Raw genomic sequence first — 24,143 nt, 5'->3', positions numbered from 1 at the left:
ACACCTCAAACATCTCTGCACTCCTTATTCCCTTGCTAACGCAACCAAGAGCGAACCGAGTTCTGGTAAGCCTGTACCAGACCCTGCATCTTCTGGCTGAGTAAGATTTAATCTCAGCTGCGGAGGAAGAGCAGATGATTAAATAACTTTCTCAAGGAGTAAGAATTTGTTAATTGCCTAAATTCAGTCATTTCAATTTAACAAGAATACTGTGCAGATCTTTAGAAATGTAAACATCAAGTTCCGCAGCATGGTAAGAACGGAATACTTAACACTCCTCCTTGGCCAATTTAAGGGATGAAATCTTCCAACAGCATGTCTGTCACGCAGAGATTACTATCTAAGTACCATTTACTCTACACTCATGTTTAAAGTAAAGCTTCTAAGGAGTTTCTGCTGTATGAAAAATCCTAATATCGTCAGCAGTCTTCAACTGCAGCTTCAAAGCCTCAAACCCCAGCATTGTTCGGTGCTCGGCTGCTCCGAGCAGCCCTGGGCCATATAACCTCAAACAAGAAGAGGCACATCTCTTGAACGTGTAATGTTGTGATATGCTAATCTCAGTAACAGTCTCTCTTCTTTTTACAGAGTGAAAAAGCCAGGGCTTTAGTACCTAAATCACTTACCGAACAGCACAGTTGCTTTCTCAGAAGAAAAAGCAGACTTGTGCTTTTGGGCACAAGCACAAGCCAAATATCTTTCCTGTAAAACCATTAGAGGACCCTTTAATGCTTGAAAATCTTACGGACAAGGAGGACATAATGCGCCATAGGTGTTCATGAGACAGGACTGCACACAGCCTCAGAGTGCTTAAAACAGCACTCTAACTTCAGAATTTTCATGTGTTTTCAGAAAAAAACCCACCACCCAACTGCCAGGAGACAACCAGTTTTATAGCAGAATATTCTACTCATTTATCTGAAGGAGCATCGTTGTTTCACTCCGGAAGAGTTAAGGTGAATACATAAATAGTCATTAAAATTTTCATAGCAAGCTAATAAAACACCGAAGCACTGCTTTAACAGACATAGTGATAAAATATAATTCCATGTAAGCTGCCAAGGCACTGTGTAATAAATAAAGGCGAGAGGCTGCCTGGTGACACGATCCCATGCACCAGGGGGCACAGGACTATGGCAAAATGCCTTTCAGAAATAACACCTGAAAAAGAACACAATGCAGTGTTTTTCAACTGCAAATTAATCTTCCACAGAGAAAATATTCTTTATTTTCTCATTGCCGAAATATTATTAGCAGAAAATGCAAAAAGAAAAAAGGTGCATCTGACAGGTACGATAATAGATTGTGATTGAGGTGCTAAATCTCACTGCTGTCTCCATACAGAACGGGAATTAATCGATAGTATCCACATACAAAATAGTTTTTTGTTATCATTGTGTTTTAAAAAATTAACAGAACACTTGTGCTGATTTTTAAGTTTATCTTCGCAGATCAGATGTTAAAAGAATTAAGGGCAACTACAATTATTTAGACTTACACTGGAAATTCATAATTTAAACACACTAATGAGCAGTTTAGTTGGCTTGGGGTCTTTTTATTTTCAAGTCAGAAATATTAAGGTCTTCAAAGTGTCCAACAATTTTTATGAAGTCAGCCACGTTCTCAAAAAAAAAAAAAAAGAAACCATTATAAAAATTTCAAGGAGAGAAGTCACGGCAAAATATCAAAGAAAATACTTCAATAATTTTACGTCTCCCAGCAGAGATACTGGAAAGATAATAAGATCTCTGTTCTGCTTCAGTGACCAAACTGACATATTTTACTTAAAAGAAATCTGGGAAGGAAGGCGAGGGAGCGCGCGAGCCGTGCCGGCGTTGCAGAGATAGTTATACCTTTAAGAAACGCAGCCACCCCCATTTTAATAATTCAGGTCACACCGCCTTCTGCCATTTAAAAGTAGAATTAGTTTCAAAGAATACATATTTCCTCAGAGCTATGTTACATATTTCCTTTTAATGTATCATATTGCAGCAACAGCCGAAATGAACGTCTAGACATCAAACCCAGTCTTTATTCCCACCTACTGCTTCTTTACCTCAGGCATCCAAACTAATGAAACCCATTATCCAGAACACTGGCTGCAGTTACCACCTCAGCCGCTGCGAACGAGAAACAACTCTGGGACAGCACCAGGAATTCAGCCATTAAAATTACCCAAAATCAATTTCTTGCTACACGCCGAGAGATTAAAGCAGGACACGCAGGACAAGACGATTACTTCGAGGGAGGATTACTGTGCCACAACACTGGGGACGGGGAGCTGCTCGGAGTTCACGCTCAGAGCAGTCCAGTTCCTTCTTACGTTTTCAAATCCTGAAGAAAGTGGGGATTTCATCCCTGCGTAGATATGGTTTTTAAAACCACACAGCCAAATAGCTCAAACAAAATCAGAAACTCAATTACTAAAAGCAAGCATTTAATTTTTCATTTTAATTTTTATTAATGTGCCCTTAAAATGTTATTTCAAAGGCCAAACAATTTGAAGCATCATTTCATCTAAAAAATTGAAGTAAAAGAATAACAAAGCAACGCAATGGTACATTAATTCTGAAAAAATATATTATACCCATAAAAATCCAATTAAACGCAATGCTATTGATTGATCATTGTTACACTGCCATTGATCACCTTGTAAAATCTGTGTTTGAAGTCATTAGTGATTAAATTGACGTATTACTAAATCAGATTCAACCCACTTAGAGATCTAATTTCCCTGCAGTGGTTACGATTGTAAGGAAATCGTACTCCTTACTCTTACAGGCGCTGCGAGTCCACCTTGGCGCTCCGCATCCCAGGTCAACTCCCCAGGCCAGACTCCAGGAGAACCACTCACCAGGAGGATCCATTTGGGGTAATGCAAACAGAGCCGACGTGAAGCTCTGAGAACACACGCTCTACACGCACAAAGCATTCACAACCCATGTTCTACCGAGGTATCCTTAACAGCACGAGCTCTGCACCTACTCTTCCAGGAAAAGCGGAATATGAAGACTCTGGCTGACGACCATCGCTGTTCAGACAAGACCCAAGTTTGCATGTCAATGGCCCACAATTTCCTGCATGAAAACTTACACTTTCGAGCAGAGTTGACTGCAAAACTAAAATTGTTGCGCTTCAGAAAGAGAAATAAACCCTTCAAAGGCAGCAGCTGTTGAATATCACAGGAATACTGCGATGCTTTAATTGTTGCGCATTGAAACAGAAATTAGCATAATAGCTATTTATTGAAAAACAGATGGTAGGTAACTATCTGCACTTAGATTCTGTTAGCGCTACTTAAAGCATTGCTTTTAGCACTTCCTCACTCCCAGTAGGTACAGAATTGTTTTTATAAAATATACTTTGAATGTTACATTCCCTCCCTCTTCCTGCTCCACACTCCCACATCCCTCTGCTTCCACGCGATCTGCTTGGCCTTTCCCTTGCAGCCCATCACAACCAAATTTCCTCAGTCGCACTGGCTCAGTATCACCGTTACCTACACAGCCGTGCCCTGAGCTGCACCCACAGCAGTGGGGCCAGCAGGGTGAGGAACGGGATTCCGCCCCTCTGCTCCACTCTGGTGAGACCCCACCTGGAGCCCTGCGTCCAATTCTGGAGTCCTCAGCACAGGAAGGACATGGAGCTGTTGGAGTGAGTCCAGAGGAGGGCATGGAGATGATCCAAGAACTGGAGCACCTCCTGTATGAGGACAGGCTGAGACAGTTGGGGTTCTTCAGCCTGGAGAAGGGAAGGTTGTGGGGAGACCTTAGAGCAGCTTCCAGGGGTGAAAGGGGCTCCAGGAAAGCTGGGGAGGGGCTCTGGATCAGGGAGTACAGGGATAGGACAAGGGGGAACGGTTTTGAGCTGAAAGAGGGGAGATTGAGATGAGATTTTAGGGAGAAATGTTTTGCTGTGAGGGTGGGGAGGCGCTGGAACAGGGTGCCCACAGAAGTCGTGGCTGCCCCATCCCTGGAGGGGTTCCAGGCCAGGTTGGATGGGGCTTGGAGCCTCTGAGCCAGTGGGAGGTGTCCCTGCCCATGGCAGGGGGTGGAACTGGATGGGCTTTGAGATCCCTTCCATCCCAACTATTCTATGGTTTCGAAGTGCACTAGGAACAAACCGGTCTCACAAAATATGGAATCGGTCCCAGGTCTTTAGAAGTTCACTTTAAAATATTCCAAAAATCCAGGGGTAAAATCTAACTTCTCCAAAACCAAAATTATTATCTACAAAATCAGTATAAACATTGCTATGTAATTACAAATCTGCTTTCTACGTAGGAATGCGCAATGTGCTGTGCCAGAGCCGACCAGCTCGCTTCAGAGATGAGAAATCCCAAATGAACCAGCTGAGTTTGCCGTGTGGTTTTTGTTTTGAATGCCTTTTACAATCACCAGTTCTGTCCCAAGGAAGAATAAAATGAACCTAAATATAACACAATTTTTATGCGGTTTACACCGCTTCCTACAGGAAAGGGGGGAGCTGTTTGCAGAGCGACGCCTGCTCTCGCACACCAGAAAAGCCCCAATTCCCCGATTTACACTACTTCCTTTGTCCCACCATGTGTTTGTGATGTGCTGTTTTATTTTCAAACTACTTTATATTCTTTGCAGAGATGTTTCCTATAGGTGGAAAGCAAAAAAATTAGCCTGACCACATTGGTAGTGGACTGAGTGTTTGGAGAGATCCCCACCACATCCTCGGCAGAGTCCAGGGGTACCAACGCCACTCTGACAGAAGCACTTTCTTAAGAAGCTACTCCTGAGAGTTTCTAGCGTTTCCTCCCACATTCCTGAACTTTGCCCTCGCTGTTACATCTTGTTTTCCTCTTTAATTCTTTGGAACAAGGGAATTTAAAAAAAAGTTTCTCAAAAGAACATAAAAGTAACTAAAAAAATTTGAAGGAAATTATCTTTTCTTTTCTTTTTTTTTTTTTTTAAAGCACGGCTACGCTTTCCCGATCCCTGGAAACAATCTCTGCTCTCCAAACTTGATTTCCTGTATTCTTTCCCCTTCCAAGTCTCCAGGTTTTCCTCATTTCCTCCCATTTCCCAGACTCACAGCCAGCACAAGCCTCACTCCACACATCACCTGCAAACCCCACGCTTCAGCCTTTTGATCTTTCCCGGTTCAAAGAAAACAAAACTACCGGATAATGTCTGCATCAGTCAGACCTTCCTCTCTGTGCTGATAACGCAATTAGAGTGTGGACTTTTATTTTCTTTCTCTAAATATAAAAGTTCTTTGCAGAGAGCAGGTTGAGTTATTTCCCCATCCCTTGCAGCCGGGTTGGAGGTAACAGAGCCTACGAGGGCAGAAAGTCTCTTTACAGAGAGATCAGAGCAAGCTCAGCCATCACCAGAGGAACACAGGGCTTGCTCTTCAGAAAAATGCAGGTCCTATTAATCCATACCTGAAAGCCAAAGGAACTAAAAGTCTTTTCTCAGTCAAAGCATGCAAGATGTCACTCTTGATATACAGATAAATCGCTTAGGAAAGCAGGACTGGGATGCTTTCTTCCTTCTTCTTGAACACAGGTTTGCCTTAGAAACAACTGCAGAGCTCAAGATTGATGAATCCATTTTGCAGTGCGGCTCTGAGGAGCCAAGACCTCGCAGAGCTCCACGTGTCATGCCTCCTCGCCAGCCCCGGTGGGCAATCCCTGCCGGGATCCTGCCCCGCGCTGCCTGCGAGCATCCCCACGAGCACTGTGCAGGAGGTGTCGCCCTCCCCGGCTGAGGGCACTCTGCCAAGTGACCAGCAGAACATGGGAATGCGATTCACTAGACATGCCCGGAATGATCACCATGGAACCACTCCTGCTGCTTTCATTTCTCACAGTGTGGAGGCAAATGCACCACGGGCATGTTTACAGACAGGAAAAAACATCCCCTTCTGCAAGCAAGCCAGCTTCTTTTTATCGTTATTTGCTCCCTTACAATACGTTTGCAGCCTGCCACAGTCTTTAATTGATATGGTAAGATTACCAGCCTAAGACGGACATCTCCAGCCCATCCAAAGACACACGTACAGAGCAACTCAAGCTATATTGTTGCTCCACCTCTCCAACGTCACGGCAATCTTCCTTCCACTCGGCAGGCTGGATGTTGTGGAAAAGAGCTATAATATTATCATCCCAGTTATACGCCAATTTAACCAAATGCATTTGTTTTCCATTAGCTAAAATTGGAGTTTACTCTTCCGCATAAAGATCAAGAATCATGCCCATGTCTCCTCTGTTCACATTCACTTCTGATACCGTGCCACGACCTACAGCCCCAGACTACTTTTTTCTCTTTATTTATTTTCTTTCAATCTAATGGTTATGGAAACAACAATTTTCATCAGAAAGCCTTCTTTCCCTAAGCTTACTTGTAACACTGCCTTCTGAGAAAACAAGACTTGGATTTAACTAAGGAATATAGGAAATATTTTCATGGCAGCCTTTCCTTTTAAACATACATCCTGTTCCACAAACGAATAACAGCTAAAGGTTATAAGTGTGAAACACAACAATAATTTCATTACATGTGGAACACAGATAAGGCAGCTTCATATTACTTTTTGAAACCTAGAAAATGCAAACACCTTTGCTTCTAGCTTATACCTCACTTGAAAATAATGTTTTAAACCTCATTTTACTACTTGTTTTATTACCTCGCTACTAGAATCCATAATAATATTTTTCACAGGAGTGAACTACAGAACTGACTTGACAAATTGTTTACTTAAAACCTCGCTGAAGCAATTTCAAACACCCACACGCCACCCACCAATCCCCAAATGGACACAAAGAAGGAGAAAGCAATAGTTGGCAATAGGGAAATCCAAATTTAATGTTGCTGGCAGACTTTATCAGTAACGGAGTTAAGAAATATATTTCTGCTTCTAATGTTTACACATACTTGAGAAGCAGAGGGTCCAGCTTCAGCAGTGACTTAACCCCACCGCAAACCTGCTCCTGGTCGGACCTGGTGTTCGTAAAGGAAGCACTGTATTTCCAAAGAAAGCTTGGTTTCAGCTACCGTTTTCTGAAAAAACTTGAAAACGCACCCGAAGTTTCGTAGTTAGGACAGCAGAAGTTGTTGAGATGATGTCTCTCTCTAAAAATGTGATGGAACAAACCATTTTCCCTCACATAAACGTTTTTTTGGGAGAGAACAGTAGACTTTCAAAGCCACAGGCACAGGAGAAAAGGCTGCAGAGCCAAGATAACCATATTCTGTCAGCTTGTTTGTTCCTCCTGGGGCTTTAGTGCTCCACGAGAAGCATGCCAAAACACCCCGCTCTTCTCTGGGCAAACATTTACTGTCGTTTGCCACTATTCAAATGGAGGTAAAAGTTAAGGAACAGCTTTTGCACCTAACTGCCAGGTACAGACCGCTCCACACGAAGGGGTCGGATGCTCAGCAGCAGGGTGTCAGGCAGGTTTGCGAGTGCAGTTTTGGCACCTCCTGAGCGCACGCCGGCAGAGGGAGCTGCCCGGAGCCAGCTCCTGGCCGCTGCCCCTCAAATCTGCTGCTCAGATTGAGCAGGAGACGAGATCGTGCGTATGCTAAAAATAACACCTCTGGAGAGAAAAAAAAAAAAGACCACATTCAATAACGAGCATATTAGAGGTGGGCCAGTTTTGAGCAGCAACAGTTCAATCACTACTTCTAACATCAAACCCTCAGTATGAAACAGCTTTAAAAGCAGAATAACTTCCTTGAACAATAATCCAGGCAAAGTGCCCAGTACTGCGTCTGTGTGTGATCCCTTGAGAAGGGCTAAATAAGCACTTTGAAAATCCCTCTGTTCCTTCCCTCGGTTGCACAGATGCTGGGTATTTTCAGGTATCTTTGATTTTTAATCAGTATTGTTTCATCTCTTTGGCATTTCCTGGAAAGTTTTGGGATATGAGAGTTGTTAGGTTCCCACACTCCCAGGTTGCTCCAGTGTGACACCGAGGGAGCTCTGTTGTGATGCTGAACTTCCCCAACACGACATATCGCTCCGATTGCTACGTTCCCAGCGCGTTCCAACGCAGGGAACTCCCACTACAAAGTTAACCAACGTAGGTCTGTCCAGGTGGTGCCTTCCCCATCGGAGACCTCCCGCTGCCAGCCAGCCCAGCACACCAGAGGGCAAACACCGCTGCCCCTCCGCAGCCCCGCGTGTTCCGCAACCCCTGGCCAAGAAGGGAATACGACGGAGCCTCCTTCTGCTGGGGACAGAAATACCATTTCTTAAGCAGCATAATCTTGTTGATAAGAATATAGTTATTTATTCTTATTTATAAACAGAAGGTATTACAGAGAAAATAATGGAGATGACAAAATATGATATACAGCATTGGAGATGGAAAAAACATTACTGAAGCCTGGAGAGCCATTTTGGACCTAAGAAAATCCTTAGAATTGTGCACAGTAGCAAACTATGCATCAAGATTTTGCAGATTACTTGAGACCATCAAATATGCATCTTTATTCCTAATAGAGTTTTTAATCATTTAGGCTGATTTTATACAGCAATTATTAATTTAATCAGTCCTGCTCTATAAAGATCTCTTCTTTAAAGATCTCTTCTACCAGAGTGACTGCAAATGAAAGACAGGGTTAAGAAAGATTCTCCTGATCAGCAGGGGAATGGCCCAGGAAGCAAGGATGACTTTCTATCCAATCAAAACAGTGATGCAACTTTCGACTCTGTTGTACTTGGACCTCCTTTGAAAGATCAGGTCCATAAAATTTGAGAACGCACATCGACAAATAAAATCCCCTTCACAGCAATCTCCTGTCTCCACTGTTAGAGCTGTTTCCCACATCCGTGTTTCCACGGGAGCCATCTCCCTGGCTGCTGATTCTGCAATGCAAATGTAATGTGTTGTGCACTTCCCAGGCTGTTGCCATGGATATTAATGTGATGTCATAAATTGTTACATCTTCATTGCAGAAACAAAATGAAAGGGCTTGGAAACAGGGGAAGAATAGGAACTCATCTAAGAAAGAATATTTAGCAACGAATAAATGTTGAACAAATCAGAAAAAAAAAGACACGAATTTATATTTTTAGTATTGTTGGATGTTTCCCTAAATAACTGCATAAAAGATCACTAACTACCTATTTAATTTTACCCTGATTTTATGAGACTGCTACCTGCACAGTGGGATCTCCGTAGCAACAAATACAACGGCACTTCTGTAATTTGTCTTCTGACCATGGCTGAAAACATCTTTGTTGTTTCTGAACTCTCACTGAAAATGTCAGGTAGTGGCCAACTATTCTAGCAATACCTATGGGACTTCCTCCTCCTTCTCCTTTTGTTCCAGCTACTTTGAATAACCAATTACATTTACTGTATATGGGCCGCGTCAGAACCACAGCAACTGCAAGGTCTTAATCTCTGAAAAATCTCTGTTGTGAATTGCCCTTAAAAATCATTATCTACACAAACTTCTACAGCGTTGCTCCCCAAGGTCTCCAGGAATAAATAGTGAAAAAGTCTGCTTTTGTTTTATTAAACCAGCACTTAAGATTATGATATATTAATCTACTTTTGCTGCAGATATACACAAAGAGAGAGGGAAAGAACAGTTTAGCTTAGAGAGAAGAATAACACAGTATAAAGCAGAGGCAACACTCAGTCAATTTACATCTTCGAGAGTGAAGAGAATCCAGGATTTCTCTCACTTCCAATTAGCCAAATTGCCTTGTATAATCCTTTTCCCAAACAGTTTATCTTTTCTGAAAGTGGATTTAAGTCAAAAGACACACAGCAACTGGGGCTGAATGGGTGTTTCTGCCTGCTCAGAGCTGCCGATCGGCCAAGAAATGCCTACACGGAATGAGACCGTTCACATGGCACAGGAATAGCAGCTGCCCCTTTCCTGCCATCACAGTCATCAAGGCACCGAAGAGCCACCCAACGGGGGAGGCAGCACCTCCATAATAAGAATACGCATCGTGTTGAACCAGCTCTACTACTGCAATGCTCTCCAACCTGCTCGGAAACCAAGTCACAATTCCTCAGCTTCCAAGTATTCCTTTGTCAGCTGAAACAGGAAAAGAGCCCGGGCGCTGGCCTGTGTTTCCGAGGCCTTGTGGCACTTGATCCAAGTCTACTATCTCAGAGATGAGTAACTCTCCTACTCGCAGCGCTCTGTGAGGCGTTCTTCCTCTTTCAAAACGTACCTGAATTGCATACTTGTTACTCATTCCCATTTAGAGAAACCAAGGGTTTTTTTTCCACATTAACTGCTCATTTTCAAAACATTTCTTGCTTGGGACTGTTTCTCTGGATTCCCAGGCCCTGGAGTTGCCTGCTGGAGAAAGCTGGAGGCTGCCGGCACGGGCGAGCCGCAGGAACTCAGCTGTGTAGACATGCTCTGAACCGTTAAGCAACAGCTACTGCCTGAGGAACTGAACTGAGATTTTCTTTCCTTGAGGGATAAGGCTATTCCTCCCATCGCACTCAAATCCAGGGTCAAAGGATAATAAAAGCATACAAGCTTACAAGACAGCCTCCAAAACACTAAGAGAACACACACTACAGCACATACTGAAATACCAAACCCATCAAATGGGCTCAAACATGAGCAAGAGCAGCAGAGGCGATCGGGGAGTGCCTGCAGGAGGCAGTATCAAGTGCAGCTCTGCACACTCAGGAGCCGGCATCCACCAGCGATTTAGACAAACACACTCAAGGACAACGCTGTGAGCCACGCAGCTCCCTTCGAGACTCCAAATGTTCCCGTGCATCTTGCCCAGGGCTTTCTGGGCCTAAGAACACAAAACACTATTGCTAAAAAAGAAAATAATAGATCTTAAAAATGAGTTTTTATTTTATTTAAAGAATGTAATACCCTTTAAAACCACAGCTATAAAGACTTTAATTCAGCCTACTTAATTTTTTCCTAATATTTCAGTAAATAACAACCGCATATTTCTGTGTCCAAGAAGAAAGACCTTCGCTGTCAAGCAGAAGGACCTACACATAGAGCTCTTTGCAGAGACTTAATTGAAATCGGATCTGACACTGTGATCCCAGCAATCCCCGCATGCCCTAAGCCGCAGCTCTGCTCCGGCTGACCATGCAGCCCGTGTCACCACACATTAGCTTCAGCGGATGCTGGCACCGCAGAGAAGCCTGCGTCCTTTTGTGCTTGCCTTAGGCCACAGCCTCCTCTCCCACACATCAAACCAACTCCACTGGACACTCCGGGAATTTAAGGAGCAAACGTAGGTACTGACTGCATATGACAGAGAATCTGTGGGACCACAATCAAATACAGGGGTGAGGACAGGGGTAATGAAGAAGAAGAAATCTGTCGTCAGCCTGTTTTACACGATGCTGTAATGGACATTGTAATTTTTCCTTTCTGTCAACAATTTTAGAGTGAAAAAAGTAGTACACGTACAGCTACGTACCCAGAAGATGCCTGTGAGAGCTGAGGCTGTCCTTCATGGGAGCAAAAATAAGCTTATTTTACATATATGATAAATCCCTTACTGCAGAACGCCCACAACCATACACAAATTCTCACCTACTCACAACAGAGGCAGAGAAGATGTACTTAACTGACTCTGTCATGACAGAGAAGAAAAAAGCAACTCTTAACTACTGCAAACCACATACACGCTCCTGCACTGCTAAATAAAAATCACAGTGCTCCAGTTTGAGCTGCAAATTAACAATGAAAAATCCCCATCTGAAACATCACATCGAGTTGGCAGCCCCACTCAGCTTGAGCTCTCTCGGCCAAAGAACGGCACTAGCCTGTAACATTTAAACATAATCTGACAGCAAACCAGGCTTCCAACTGCAAATTACTAGAAGTCTGTGTTTGCTTGCTTGCTCCCCTCCATGTATTATAGAATATAAAGCAACTGGAAACATATCCTGTTGGAAATTAACTAAATTATCTATTCTTTATCCTGATAAAAACCAATTATCAAACATAACCAACACATCAATGACTGACGCTACTGACAATTCCATTTATTTTCCTTTATTCTTTCGTCCTCCCCTCCTCGATACCCATACAGTCTGCAAGAGGCCTTTGCCTTTAAGCCCAAAACATTACAATTACTCCAGATATTTTGCAGGCATAAAAATCCAGATACATTTCAATTTCTCCCAAACATATCTAGGTTGTTTGGAGAGGGCAGGAAACGGGGATAATCCCAGTTTAATAACTCCAGATGTAATTGCTCTAAGCTACCATCTTAAGCTGTCTTACATAAAAGACATCCCCTGTACGCTCCCTACCTTCTGATGACAGCTCTCTCTGCAGCTGTATCTCCTGACCCAACTGTACTTGACCGCTCACCCCACCTTCCCCAGTACCATGCTGACCCTGCACCTCCCCGAATGAGCTTTCCACATCATCACGGCAGTGCTTGTTCCCACAGATGGAATTCTACAGACGTAGGAAGACTGCCCTCGTACTGCCCGAGCAACCTGACCCGACTGAAGATGTCCCTTCTCACTGCAGGAGGGTTGGACTAGATGACCCGTGAAGGTCCCTTCCAATGCAAACCATTCTATGATTCTATTTCACAGAAAGTATCACATGAGAAGGAAAAAAAATACCTTGTTTTCACAAATAATAACCGATGTCTATGTTCTGTTTCTGAGCCGTGACACTGACGCATTAGCACATTCAACTGTCAATATGCAGCTTCTTACTAATAACAATTATTAGGGAGGATTTAATGAGTAAAGTAAGTGCACCACCTCTGTTTGCATTAAAAATAAGAGATAAAGGTCCCTACTGCTCACAATTAACCTGTATCTCCAGAACTCACTTTCAGCCCTAACAGTGGTGGGCATTACCTGTGACTTCAGAAAGGAATAAAAAGTAGGTCTGTGGGGCTAATTCTGGAAAATCACTGATATTTTTTGTTCATGCAAGATTTAAATCAACCCAGTTATGAAATGCTGCCAGAACCTTGGCTAAAACAGGCATACGGTCCCTACCTTTAAGAAAGAGAAAAAACTTCACCACCAGTGATAATCCCTTTCCAGACAGAACCACAACAAACCGGCACACTGCTTAACAAATAGCACACTTCCACTAGGACATATCTCAGCAGAAAGCAGATTCCCACCTCAATGGGAAAACAAGCTTGATAAAGCAGTGTTTTATACCTAAAATCCTTCTTATTCCCAACACATTCCCAATGGATTGTCAGCGATCTGTAGGCAATATCGGCTCGCTTGCCTCACCACCATCACTCTCTGCGTTTCACAGGAACCGCTTTGAATGCCTGTTCTTTCGACAAGATGTCACCATCACATTGCTGTATTTACTCTGCATTTCAAATAAACCCACCCCGCTCAGCTTCCGCTCAGCCTCTATATATTTTAAAATGCCTTTTAACATGACACCAGATGCAATGTTAGTCCAAAAGGTTTAGAAGTTACTGCTCCCTCTCCTCTGGCTTGCAGCGCCCTGCCAGCATTAGCACGCGACGACTGTCAGACACCGTCCTGCCGCAGCCGCCAGCGGCACCAAGCCAAGGGTAAGGACAGCATTTAGCACTTACATAGGTACATTGTGGGCTGTCCTCGTCCCAAGATTTTATTACGTTGGAAACACTAAGAATCTAATTCCAGCATCAGCTGACAGCCGCTCCTTACCCCAAGTCATCACAGCTGCACGGAACTATCAGAACTTCTACCCTCCTCTCCTTGCCCTGCACCCTCAAGCACGATGCCTGGCTCCAGCACCATCACCATGCAGCGATTCACTAAAATCAGAGATGTTTAGGAAACAAAATCATACAGTATATGAACAATACGATCAAAAAGACTCTACTAGAGGCAGATGTTCATGAAACAAAACCCGTTTGGTCTGTGAAGCAGACCTCTACGCGCCGGTCTCTGTGTCAGAAGGTCAGCTTTGTGGCTGAGGTGTCGTTTGAACCACACACGGGGGCCACGGCGTCTGTCTGCAGGAGACACTGCTCCTAACACCAAACCAGGTAAGGACCTGTGAGAACAAAACTGAAATGCTGACAAGGTGAATGGAAGTTTCTTGGAACTTGCTGCTTGCTTAACCCTCAGCAACTCTCATTTACAAGAAGTAATGATTTCAATACAACGGTGACTCCTTCCTGTAGCAGGCAGTGTCCACAGGGCACGGGGAGGATTTTTGAGATGACTGCACTCCTTACAAACCATTATGAAATTCTACAGTAAATAAGAAAAGAATTGAAGTACACGCTCAAGTGACACCACAGAACAGGACTCCTGACACACTGCGCTGAATTTTGCAAATAGGGGTTATGGAAATACAGGCGATGCTATGGTGTGCAAACAAGTGTTTGCAAATGAGCTAGTCTTGGTACAAGTTACAGAATCAAACACACACAGGGCCAACTAAGAGGGAAAAAAAATAATTTACTTCTCCTTTGACTCATTTTTAAACTACAGGTTAAGAAATAAGTGGACCTGACAGGCATCGCCCTGTGGGTGTAGTAAACTCTTACCTCTAAGAGCAAGATGTTTGTGTGTATACACATACATAAAATAAAAACCATACGATATTCTTCAAGACCCTTTAAAAACATTAAATCACTTTTCAAATAACTTCATTACTCAATAAAATATTACATAAAGCTCCACAGGCATTTTTAAACACAAAATTTAAAGAGTCCTTCATGTATTATGTACTCATAATGCTTAGGAATGATACTTCCCAAACTCTGCAATATCCATGTCAAACAAGTGCACACTAAAGCCCAGGAATACAGAACGGCTTTGCAGTGGAAGCTGTTCATTTAGTATTGGCTGGCTGCCCACTGGATCCCAGAATACATTTTAATCCAAACAGAAGAATGGGAAAGAGGAAGCTCCAAAGCAATTTCAAACCTATCAAGATTGAAACAATACCTCAATACAACAACAACAGCACTTTCACTTCGGGAGTTCTGCCCAAAAAGAACAATAGTAACTATTACTATTTGCTACACTATTTTTAACTGAGAAGCCCCTGTAGGAGCCCACCTACCTATAGCCGTCTCTGCGACAGCTAGAAATATGAGCGAACACAGGGATCCAGCAGCTGCAGGAGCCACAGACGTGTCAGAACTGTCCCACCGCAGCTCGCTGAGAAGAAGCATCCTTCCACAACACTGTTGGCAAAGATTTGCCAGTCAAAAAGACAATGGAATAGTCTTCTTCTGGCCATGGCACCTGACTCCAGATCTGCCATCACAGAATACCATCCTAATTGCTAGCTCACCTGATTCAGACTTTTTGATTCCGGAAACAAGTGCCGTTCTGGAGCCCTCCTCCATCCCACAGGAACCCTCATTCCAACTCAGGCAGGCAGGAGTCAAAAGGAAAAAAACCTCTCACTTTCTCAACTGAGAAAAACCCCAGAACAGAACAAGACCTACTGGAAGCAAAACACCATCTACAATTGCCCACATAACAGCAGCTGATATAAATGTTTTTCTCGATCTCATTAATTTAATGTCAATTACACGACTTTTGAAAAACTGAACGTGGTAACATCCCAGCAGAGAGGCACTCCATACATTCACCAGCACAGACACCACATCATCCTCATCCAGTATCTCTGATTTAGGAACTGCCCATTTTGAGGAGTGAAAGTAAGAGTATCTGACGATTTAGCCCTGCAGGAGTTCTGGGCTGTTCTCACTCTAGCAGGCTGTTGATAATATTAATAGTCATATAAAAATCTTAGTTTTAGAGTCCAAGATATTTTTATTTGGTATTAGAACATAATGTCTATATCCAGCAAAACTTGCATTATTTTCTGCCTGTTTATTCAGGCCAGAAGATCTATCAAAGCCAGAAATCTGAAGGTTTCATTTTAAAAGACAGATATCTATTGTAAGTAATGTAATGACACACAGTAGATGGATTTTGTGCTCAATATCTGCAGAACTCCCCTTTAAAGATGGGTCACAGAACTGTATTCACCCGTTTCAAAATGTGGTTCAACTGCTCTCATCTCAGAGAGGTGGGTGGGATGGTCTGTTGTTCCTTGCACTCTGTGCAGCCTATTCAACACATCTAAAGGAGAGAGTTCTCCAAAAGTAGTCAATAAAATGAAATTTCTCAAATTATATTGACACATATAGTAGTTTTGATATCATCCAATTCATATCAGCATGTATTCTCCTTTGAATCCTTTCCCTGAAAGGGGTTCAGGGGTGTTCCATTACCCCATGGTTTATTATTGTCCCAGGATTATAATGGATATTTAAAAGCAAAAGTAAAGAATTTCATGCAGAAAAACAACACTTCCAGCATATGCAAAAGCCAGTTTGAGAGCAAGCACAGAATTAGCTACACAGATATTTTTTCAAGTTTGACAGTTGAGCCTTCTGTGCTTGTCATACATATGCCACATTAGAAAAAATAATATTCCTGTGTAGTAGTGAGCACATGTTTATTTAATGGCATCTGCCCAGAGAGATGATGTATTTTCCAGTTAGCATTCACAGAACTGTTTCTCTCCAACCAACTCACATTTGAAATATCTAGGTTAAAACTGATCAGGAATGGTTTGGGTTTTAAGGAATGAAGCCTTTTTAACTTTGCAAGATTCAAACCCACTTTTTCTTTTTTATACATGCCTACATTTTCTACACAGCAAAATACCCACATCTGAAAAGAGGGAGCAAATTAAATAAAAATATTTCTTAGACTTTATTAAGAAAAAGTATAGTTTCGCAGAACATACTAGGAGAATCTATTCTGTCAGCTGGCAACCCTGATGTGTCTGTGCCTTTACAGCAGAGCCATGAGGAAGGAGAAACCAATGCTTCGAAGCAAAACCAGTCTGGCTTCACTTCACCTTGCCTTTGTGGGAGATTTTTTTCTGAAGGCTCGGTTTTGTGGGGTTTCTTTGGGTGTTGGGTTTGTTGTTTTTTTCTTTACTGACAGAGTGGTGAAGCCCTGGCATAGGCTGCTCAGGGCGGTGGTGGAGTCTCCATCCCTGGAGTGGTTCAAAAAATGCATAGATGTGGCTCTTTGGGACATGGTTTAGCAGGCACGGTGGTATCGGACTTCATGATCTTAGAGGTCTTTTCCAACCTCAGTGATTCTATGAGGTTTACTTTTTCTAATAAAGCACTGGAGCATTCACTGCTTGGGGTATTCGCTAAAGAAAATTATCAAAATGCATAAAGCAAAGCTTGTTGCACAAGGCTTTTTTCTTTAAAATGATAGATAAGTGAGAGGAAGCAACGGATAAGGCTCTAAACTAAATAAAAATCAGACATTCTGTCTTTTATTCCTTTTCCTCTTGCTCATAAAGTGTTTACTTTAACTAAGCAACTCAACATTTGTGCTCCAGTGCTGCCATCCATGAAGACCAAACAGTATGAATCCATCTGCCTTAAAAGGAAAGAAAAGGCAACCCCAGCCCTTCCCGCCGATGACCAACAGAGACATATAAAAGCCTGCAGGCATTAACAAAGCAACGGGATCATTCCATAAATTAGAAACAAACTGAAGAGTCTGTGCTGTTCAATAAGAGATTAACATTTGACTGCAACAAGTGCGAGTAGCCAGAGCGCCGTGAGCGCCGTGCTCTCCCCCGGCCCCACGCGTGGCTCTCAGCAGCGCAGCCAGCCGAGCGCGTGGTGCTGGGCAGCTCTCGAACCCGGCGCATCCCATGGCAGCAACCAGTCTCAGCCAACTCGAACCCATGTACACTGCCGGAGTTCCTGCGAGAGCGGAGCACGGGGCTGTTAAGGAAAAACCAGTCCTCATTCACTGAGACACAAAAGTGACTGAGAATTCAGTTCCGAGCAATTCAGGTGATCGATGGTAAACTACATTCCTGCACAGAAACAACTTGGGCAGCCTGACCCAGTGGGACATGTTCCTGCCCATCGCAGGGGGGGCCAAACTAGATTATCTCTAAGGTCCCTTCCAACCCAAACTATTCTATGATTCTAACTATTTCAGACTCTGGATGGAAGGAAAAAATCAAAATGAACCTAAGAAAAAAAGATCAGAAGATTTAGGTTTCCTTCCCTTTCTATTTTTCTTTTAACCGCTTATGTCAGAGAAAGAAAAACATTTGCTTTCAGGAAAATGCCCTAAAACATGTTCTATCTTCAGGCAAAGTGATTTACATTCAGTGTACTGAATTCCTTACCTGTGCACTAGCTTTCCTATCTGACAAACGGGACAGACAGCTCATGTCCAACAAGACGGCACAGCCTTCTGTGTCTGCCATCCCTGCTCTGGCTTTCTTCCAGAGGCAGTAACAAAATCCACCACAGATCGCTTCTGGATCAGAAGCAATAAAACAATTCCTAGGGAGCAGAGATCACCCTTGTCTTTACGTGTGTGCACAGCCTGGTAATGCCGCCAGACACGGCTCGCCAAGTGCAGGTGGGATGATACCTGCTCAGAGCTGTGGGCTACAGCTCGCCCTTGATTTAATCTGCATGCAGGGTTGTTCAAATCACGATTGAAATTCTCAGAGGTGTGTGAGGTCCGCAGATGGGGACACAGGACCAAGCCCTGCTCACTCGGCAGGAGCAGAGGAGCCCTCCCGGCCGGGATCACAGCTCTGCCCGGCACAGCCACCGCATCGGGCTGCATCCAGAGTCACGGCTCCCACCTCAGACCCTACTGACACCCACAGCCTTCCAGAATTTCACACTATACATTTTAAACAACTCACACCTAAGACAGTTTTCCTCAGAGAGCACAGAACACTTTGGTTCAATAGCACTAAAGGTCCGTCCTGGGCACACTGTTAGAGAAACCTCAGGGAAGAGTTTTGTGTGAACTTTGTACAAGCACTTGAGTCACCATTCTTCTCAGTCTGGAAGCTGCTCTGCTGAAGGCCCTCGGGGTGTTTGCAGGTCCCCAAATTCACAGCTGGGTACCCGAGCCACAACCCAGGCTGAGCGTCTCACTCCCCGGCTGCTGCAGCCAGACCCCTCTCTATCAATTTTTCCTCCTGCTATTTGTCTTTCGTTCTGTCACCGTCACCTTTTCCTCAAGCCCTTTATCAGCTTTGACCAGAATTTGCAAGCACACAGACCTCAGTGACTTGCAGTCCCTACCAGCGACAGAGTTGGGGGCAGAACAGCACGACTGAGGCCAGGGGAGAGGAACTGTCAGTGTCTTGGGGAAGCGGATCAGATTCACATCAAGACCACCCTGAAAGCATGGTTGGAAGCATCTCCTTCCAGATGCACGAGCACTTGAGATTTCCAATACAGCTTTGGATATAGGCTTAAATGGGAATAATCTTCTGGAAACAGAAAATAAATGGCGTAATTAATTCTTTAAATGGAATTGCTGTGATACACATGACCATACATCAGTGGTAAACAACACATCCCTGTCTAAAACACCTAAACAAACTACACATGTAACACACACAGCAATTACAAATGCAACACTGTCTTTCTGTACAGCCTGAAGAGCTTACAAACAACTGCAAGAACATCCAAGATATTGTAATCTTGTTTTGGCAGCAAAAAGCTGCAATGCATAAATAACAACAGCCTAAAGAGGACATTCCGTGTTGACATTCTGCAGTGCTCTGTAAGAACGAACTTCACATCTCTACCGATACAAGGAGGACAAATCGCAGCCAACAATTCATTCTCCCCTTGCTCGTTCCCTCTGCCTTCCCCCCGGAACCCGGCACGCTGTGCAGGGCTTGCTCTGCTGACAGTGATTAAGAGCTATAAGCTCTGGATTGGTAAGCGAACTTCACAGCTTTGGTACAACTCTTTGTCCCTCTATCCATGTTAGGTTGGAGGCTTTAGGGTTTCTGTCTATTTCGCATCACTTCGTATGTTTTTACTGACAACGTATTAATAGCTTTATCATGAGCTAAAAGATACATCAGGTATTTCAGATGGATATCTGATGCAGAGATGTTTTTCATCCATTAATTGATCTTCCAGAGGCTTTCAGGAACAAAATAGGGAAACAATAAGCCACTGAATAATGGAGATTTAATTCCCTCAGCCTCTCATCTTCTATTACTCAGAGAACACTCAGTACAAGAAAGTCTATTTGACAAGAAGTACCAACATATTAAACACAGACAAAAGCCATCCATCTAGCACTGCTTCCTTCAGAAGCAGCCACTAACTGCGATTAATTTACACTAATTTGTTGTTTAAAGAAAGACAACACTGATAAAATCAAGTTTCTCTCACTACTAAAAATATGAAAATGGAGAAACACAGACAGAAGGCAGACAGCAACAGCGATATCACTGCCCAACTGTCTGCAAATCAAAAGCTGACTTGCTAACAACACAACATTGCGGTCTTTGTAATTCTCATTCCACTTGAGAGCATCCCTGCTACTGCCAGTGAGTTTTAAAATGTAACTACATCTTTGTTTCACCTCTTAGCACGCTTTTTGTTGTCTGAACCTGAAGAGAATACTAAGTGCTGAAAACGAAGGAGCACAGCGTGCCTCTTCCAGTGTGCACGCAAAGAGGACAATTGATGAAAATCACAGCTTTGCCTTTTTCATTTTTTAACCGCACACACTATCAGCTTGGGAGGTAGTGCTTGGTTTTTGCAGCTGTTCAAATGTTTTCCTCGTTAAATGAAATAAAATCGTAAATGTTTTATTAGGCTAGCCCCTGCCTTTTTCCTTATGCATGTCTTATTTGCTGAAAAACAAAACATAATTCCTAATTATTTATTCTTCTTCTGTAACAGCTGACCTGATTGTGATATTAAAGACCATTCAGAACCACCCCACACACCCAGAGGCTCAGAAGCACTGGCAGCCATCAGCTGGAGCACGCTTTTTCCTGGAGAACAAAAACCCCATTTTTCTATTTCACAGTGGTTTCCCTGCATGTTGCTATAGGAATAATTGCATTACTGGTATGATCTGAAAGAGGACTGAAGTCGTCATTTAATCTACATCTGCACCACTAAAGAAAGTGGACCACCTATCAGCTGAGAAGCTATTCATAAATTCCAAATAAGCTTAACTCTTGAACTTCACAATGACTTAGAAGTGCCCTATCCTGCCGTCCACACAATAAATTGTTACTAAACTAATTTTGGTGGTTGCCAGGCAAACATGTAATAACTACATCTACCATCACACCCAAAGTCTGTTGAACTCTTGCAGGCAGCTAATGACCTGCTGCCATTCACCGCTAAGAGTTCTAGGTGAGTTTCAGGTGATGTTAAAGCAGAGCAAGAAAATAACAAAGTGTTTGTATCTCCACCTTTTCAACAAGTGCTACAATTCAAACCTTTCAAACCTTTTGTGTAGGCATGTCCATCAATTCAAACTAATTTGAAGAGGTTCAGCATGTATTATTTTGCGGTTTTGCCACTGCATTTACTCTGCATCTTCTACTCCTTATCTTAACTTGCAGACCTATTCACAGCATTTCCATAAGCAAACGGACCGGCTGTAGGCACTGTCCATGGGTCACAAAGCAAAGGGCAACCAATGTCTCTATAGAGAAAACAAAGATTCCCTAGAGATCGCATCCACAGCTTAACTACAGCAAAGAGATAAACAGAGAAACAGTTAAGTCACCTCCACCACCTCACGCCACTCTGTACGTCCAAGATCCGTCCAAGTGTGAGACCCAGAGGCATCCTCACCCAAACTCATGCCCTGCCTGAGGCTCCAAAAAACCCACACCGCTCCCGTTTCACGGTATTTCAGTGGAGATGCACACTGTTACATTGCAGCTGCAATGAAAAATTCCAGGGAACAAAATCAGTAAAGAAAGCTGAAGCAGAGGGAAAAAGAAGAGTGGTCAAAGCCCATGTACACATACTATCTGTGCTTACTGCATACTGTGCTTTCAGAATGAAAGGTCCCCTTTAAACGCTATTGCCGATACCACCGGTCGGCGCTTTCTGGAAGTCAGCACAGTAGTGAAAGTAAAGGGACTTTTTTTTTCTTTTTAGATCAGCACATAACATCTCCAGAAGTTTCAGAACTGTTTGGAGTTGTTCTGGGGGGTAACATCAACAAAATAAACATTTTTTCTTTAATTTTGTTACCCTTACCTAATTCTAAAGTAATCCAATTTGAAGCCAAACTCCCTATTCCTATGTTCAGTACATAGATATCTTTTCTTTAAAAAAAACAGTTTATATGCATGCTGTTAGTAATAATATCTTCAAATGCATAGTCCTTCAAATAACTTTAGAAGGATAGGAGAGATTTGAAACACAGCTCTCCTTTTTGATTATGAAGAGGAACATAACCCAAACGAAGACCAGACATGGCACAGCTGCTACTGGAAGCTGGCTAACAATGAAATCCAACATCTCTTTAGTTTTAAACCGTGTGCTTTACCCAACAAACCATCCTGAATTCCCCCAAGGCACAAAAGGCTGTACAAGGAACTACAGATTTTAACAAAGGCTTTCCTAAGCTGTTTTATCTATTTATCACAGCAATATGGATCCAACCTTGAACCCAGCTTTCCTTGCACATTTGCTCACCGCCTACCAGAATCAATCCGAGGCAAGAAGGAAGATTCAGAAGACTTTAATCACGGAAGAAGAGATTAAGGCTACATCCTTAAGATTCTTTCCAGTTCCTCAAACAGAGCTGAAATCAAACAGCAAGAAATACCATTTCTGCTCACAGCTCCAGTTTCCTTCTACACAACAAACGATCCAAACAGTTTGAACTTTTTGTACAGCTCCATTCCAAAGCTTATTCTGATCATGGTGCCCAGTTTCCTGACCCAGCTCTGATAGCGTCTCTAGAATCAGCACACAGCTCACTTATCAGCACATTTGCTTTTGTGGTTGCAGTGTCACTTCACAGGAAACCTTTCACCTTGCCTGGTGCAGCTTTTGCTCAGCCTTTCCAAAATCTCTATGGTTTGGGTAGCTGCAGAGCCAGTTTTATTAGTAGATAAATGAAGGCTTATTTAATCTTGCCTTCACTTAAACTCTGGGGCTGCAATAACAGAAACTGAGCCCTGCTCCTCACCAAACTCAGTAACTTTCCCACAGAGATGCGTGTCAGCAATCACACCGTAGGTCAATGACCTGTCTGAACACCAGGAACAATCAGTTCTGGCCCACAGAAATTGGTGAAAATGGTGTTCAAAACAACAAAGCCAAGACTTGACTTCACATGTTGCAAGGACACCATGCTTGTGCTTTCCTGACCAAAGGCAGACAGGACAGGATGAACTGGCCTTTAACGATAAATCCCATTCCTGCCTAATTAGCAACTTCCCCAATGGCAGGCTTTGGCTTCAGAGTACAAAAATCACAAGATGGACCTTCATACGATGACAATATAGAGGAAATCCTTTCCTAAAAGAGGAAGCAGATAACATGCTAAAAAAAACAGATTTGTACCTCACAAATTATTCACTCCTCTTACCAGTTTCTGCTGATTTTCTAAAGTGTTACTTGAAGGTGGAGAATGGATTACTCAACTCGACAGGCACCAAAAAGCTCACACAGCCAACCTTTCACCACTCCCAAACCAGCACAACCTTCATCAGGAACCAGGTCACCGCAGAAGATATTCCTTATTTAAAGTCGGACCATTCTACTGTTCAGATTACCGCACAGAAGAGGAAGGTAGCAAGTAGTTAAGAGCAGAGTTTCTCACTCAGAAAAAATAAAACGCTGAATCTTCGTGAAGCAGTGAGCACTAAGTAGAGAAACCAGGTTTATAATACTCATTCTTTCATGATGTCTAACCTTTAAACATAAGCTGTACATTAAAATAGAATACAGGTAACGTCCTCCTGCAGACAAGGCCCGCATCCACATCTGTTCTGGGCCAGGGAAGTCCTCAAGTGACACATTAGATCCAAAAAGAATTTAAGCAAAGGAATCAGAACAATTTTGACTGAAAGCCTTGAGGCCAACTGCTGTAACCCCTCTGGTCATAAAAGGCCCAAATCTGAAGTTAGGTAACACTGCTCCCAGACAAGCTTGGGACATCTCCAATGATGAAGATTCCATGCCCGACCCCTTTGGACAACCTGTAGCAGTGTTTGATCATCCTTGTTCAGAAAAAAAAAATACTCTGGCAGCTCAGCCAGTGCTCCACTGCACAGATCAAAGACATTCAAATACCACATAGACATCTGTCCAAGTAGAGCCCCAAAGACGGCACTGAAATTGGAAATATCAAAGTTCTCTAAACCCTGTTGCCCCTATAG

The 24,143-nt window shown here is 43.1% G+C and overlaps 1 protein-coding gene across 1 annotated transcript in view; it reads right to left on the bottom strand.

The window, feature by feature from the left end:
- MED13L (mediator complex subunit 13L) overlaps nt 1–24,143 on the bottom strand; it is a 162,068-nt gene that overhangs the window by 89,427 nt on the left and 48,498 nt on the right. The window lies entirely within an intron of this gene.

This window comes from Cuculus canorus, chromosome 17 (assembly GCF_017976375.1).
Source record: "Cuculus canorus isolate bCucCan1 chromosome 17, bCucCan1.pri, whole genome shotgun sequence".
NCBI lineage: Eukaryota > Metazoa > Chordata > Aves > Cuculiformes > Cuculidae > Cuculus > Cuculus canorus.
The sequence above is the reverse complement of the archived record's forward strand: the minus strand, read 5'-3'. Positions and strand labels throughout refer to the sequence as shown.